Source organism: Crocodylus porosus, unplaced genomic scaffold, assembly GCF_001723895.1.
Source record: "Crocodylus porosus isolate Cpor-Errol unplaced genomic scaffold, CroPor_comp1, whole genome shotgun sequence".
In the NCBI taxonomy this organism is placed as follows: Eukaryota; Metazoa; Chordata; order Crocodylia; family Crocodylidae; genus Crocodylus; species Crocodylus porosus.
The window spans coordinates 56,218,364-56,221,656 of record NW_017728951.1 but is presented as its reverse complement, the minus strand read 5'-3'; the positions used below and the strand labels follow the sequence as shown (position 1 = coordinate 56,221,656).

The 3,293-nt window shown below is 49.5% G+C and overlaps 1 long non-coding RNA gene across 1 annotated transcript; it reads right to left on the bottom strand.

Annotated features, from left to right (window-relative positions):
* Window positions 1-339: 339 nt before the first annotated feature.
* On the bottom strand, window positions 340-1,129 carry LOC109323887. The gene is made up of 2 exons (XR_002104770.1): window positions 1,094-1,129; window positions 340-448 (listed from the first exon to the last, which is right to left on the bottom strand). It is a non-coding gene; the product is annotated as an uncharacterized LOC109323887 (long non-coding RNA).
* Window positions 1,130-3,293: the final 2,164 nt, after the last annotated feature.

Genomic DNA, 3,293 nt, shown 5'->3' with positions numbered 1-3,293 from the left:
TGTAGTTACATTATTACATACATCAATGTATATTATAATTAGCTATTTGAGTATGCGGGGCGGAGAGGTAAATATGCAACAGCTCATTAAGCATGCTCAATGCTACAAGAGTTCAAAAGTTTATACCCCAAGGCCATGCGGTTAAATTCCAGTTTCTGTAATAAGTATGAGAAAGTCTAAGGAGGATGGGGGAGAGGAGCCTTGGACAGTATTTCTTTCTTATTAGGAGCAAGATGCAGGCTGTGTATTTCCAACAATATTACAAGTCTGTATCAGGTGGAATGAAAGTCAATTGTAAGTATAATGCATACCAATTCAATTGTTGAGAGCATCCTGAAGGAAGTGTTGTCATCCTCTTCATTTTTTCTTTCTCCTTTCTGTTTCTGCCTCTTGTCACACCAACAGGGATTGATCAGCCTGTGGCTAGCAGTGGAAGGGGATCTAAAAACTGGTGGGAGGGAGGATAGAAAGAACATCAGAATTTGTGTTGGTGCCTCTTGTGCATCTCGCATACCTTCCTTCATGCCCATGAAATTCCACCAGCCAATAAATTTGAACTAAACAATGCACCCCTCCAACTGGAGAGGACCCTATCAGGGTGCAGGGCAGTGGTGTACTTACAGTGGAGGGTGGCATGGCCGCTTCGGCGTGGACACAAAGGGAGCACCATTGACAGGTGCAAAGGGGGTGCAACCACGCTGTGCTGCTGCCCCCCCCCCCCCACCATCAAAACCACCACAGAAGGGGTCTTGTCTGGGGTGGGTGCTCATGGGAGTGAGGGCAGTGGCACCTCAGGCTTGTCCTTCAGGCCCTGGAGACCCATGGTACACCACTGGTGCAGGACCTTGAGCGAATTAGCTCCCCCCCTGCACAGAGCTGATCCTGTGTGCCATGGCAGCAGCAGTAGGGAAGGGGAGTTGGTGAGCATCTGGATATGAGGCTGGTGGCAGTGCTGAGGAGTCACCCCGTCTGCTCCACCTGTCTCTGCGGGGACCCCAAAGCACTGTGCCTGGGGCCTTCACTTATATTCGCAGCCCCCTAGGGATGATCCTGCCACCCTCAGGGCACAGACAAGTGTCAGGTAAAGTGTCACCAAAGATGGCATGTAGCACATCAGCATGTCCCCTTTTGAGTCACATGTCTCAGAGGTGCGGGCATCAAAAGTTACTCAAAGCTTCACTGCACCCCACGTGGTCAGCCTGCAGTCTTGTTGAACCCTGGATTTGCATTTCTGTGCCCCACAGGGGCAAGTGTCGTGACTGGGATGAGTCCTTCTTTGCCCCCACTGTGCTGTCGTCCCTCACCCACCTCAAACCTCCCTCATTGATACAGTGAATGTACACTGCAACCTCTGCTCCCCCAATTTATAGTGCTTGCGTGGAGCAATCCCCACAACCAGCAGCCTCATTTCTGAAATGGAAAAAAAACCAGACAGTTTGGCGCTGGGCTGGAAAATAGTACAAAAAGAAGGTGGAAAAGTTTGCAAAGTCCCTGGGTTTGCGTGCAAGCAATGCAGGTCTTAAACCCCTCACCACCCCTCCCCCCACCCACAGCCTTACTTTGGTGTTCCAAAATGAAGGAGACAGTGCTTGGCACCTGGCTGGAAAACAGTACAAAAAGAATCTTGAAAAAGTGCATTTTCAAAGTTTCCATCTAGGGAAAATGCAAGGAAGGGCTGTGAAGAGTGAGCCAAAGAGCCTGGGAAGGCATGAGCCCCTGTGAGTGACTTTGCAAAGTGGCCGATGGCTTGCAAAAAGGCAGGCTGCTGGGGGGTAACATACCAGCCTTTGCAAAATGCTGGTGTCCAGGCCAGCACTTGTGTGTTGTGACGTACCCAGGCAGCCCCCCTGTTTACCTCTGGAGCCCCCCTGTGTACCTGTGCAAGAGCGATTGCCAACCCCTCCCCCTGGCACCATGCAGCAAATGGCAGGAAAGACAAACAGAGAAATGAACCCAAACAATGAATGAAATCCACCTTTGCAACCAAGTAGTGTAAGAATGGATATGGAGGCAGACACAGGAAGCCTGGAAGCCATGAGGTTTTATTGTTTGAAACACAGTATTATAAACAGTTGCTTGAGCTTCTTTTCCTTCACCCCACCATGACCCTGAACCACTCCTGTCTCCCTGAAACACAGTGGCACCGTCCTGACCCTGGTGGCAGTTATATGGTCCTGCTGTGACCCCACTGAGTTAGGGGGAACAGGCTCAGATGTAATTCTCCACTTGTCTTACACAGAGGCAAGATGAGCAGACCAACTTTTGGGCATCGTACCCATTTATTTAGAAAGTTTTGCACACTCTGAAAGGCATCCTTGAAAATATCATGTGACCTCTGTCACTAAGCGTGGGATTCATCAACCACGTCTTTTAAATTCTGCATGGTATCTCACATTTGCTCGAGAATGGCATCCTCCTTATACAGCAATTCACAGAGTTCGTCCCACCAGGCATCTTCAAGTTCCACTCTGGCTACTGAGGACTCCACCAGAACCTCGAGTGAGGTTTCACAGAACCAACTCTGTTTGCTGTGAAAATCTCTGCAGTGCTCTGCTGTAGTGTGAGCAGGGCACCATTCCCAGTGGCCATGGGTCACAGTGGCTGATAAACAAAGAAAAAAGCAATGGTTGCCTTCCACCCAAAAGGAGGAAAGTACACCCCCCCACCCCACCATACAGTGCACAAAATGCTGGCAGGCACAGGAACAGACCCCAGAACAGTGGGGCACTACTCATTCTGCCCAAAACTTACAAGTACTCATTTTGGAAATAGGTCCATGGCTGCCACTGCCCATGCTAACTGCAAAAAATTAATTAAAGCAAATAGTTTGGCATGTGTGTTACATTACAAGCTATTGAACCCATCGTGCACCGAAAGAACATGGTGACCCACCTACAGCAACACATGAATTTCTTCCCCCTCTCCCTCCCCCAAACCCAACCAGCATGAACCTGGGCATTTCCTGGCAGTGGCAAGAGGCACATTACAAGAGACTTACCAAGTCCAGCATGTTCTTGGGTCTCGGCAGAAGGAGAACATGGAGCAGGAGGAGGAGGTGGCAGTACTGCTTCTGCAAATACTGTTTCTGCAAATGCTGAAATCTGGACTAGGCTATGGGTTTGCTGCTTCCAGACTGTGAGTGGTTTGGGGGAGGGGGGCATTATGCGCAGTTACTCACATCTGAATGAGTCCGCCCAAAACATGGGTGAGAAGGAAGGATAACTATATTATAGGTCTTGGTGGGCTAGGCAGGAAGAGGACCAAGCCGAACAGCAACTCACATTTTGAAAAAC